Below are 242 nucleotides of genomic sequence, written 5' to 3'. Positions count from 1 at the left end.
ACCCCCGGGGCTCCCCGGGGGGGTGGATGGGGTGGCTCTGCGGCTTTCGGAGCTGTTGAAGAAGCAGCCAGACTTTAGGGGCAATACTTGAATTACGCGTATTCGGTCGGCTGTTGCTGTCCTTGGGAGGATCTCCCCCAGCAGCATGCCGATGCTTCTGCTGTTACTTGAACCCCGTGCACAACGCGGGCAGCCCTCCCCGAATTGGGGCCGGCAGCACGGCTTTGGCTGTCTGCCGGATC

This window comes from Cariama cristata, unplaced genomic scaffold, assembly GCF_000690535.1.
Source record: "Cariama cristata isolate BGI_N322 unplaced genomic scaffold, ASM69053v1 scaffold23152, whole genome shotgun sequence".
In the NCBI taxonomy this organism is placed as follows: Eukaryota; Metazoa; Chordata; class Aves; order Cariamiformes; family Cariamidae; genus Cariama; species Cariama cristata.
This window is presented reverse-complemented; position numbering follows the sequence as displayed.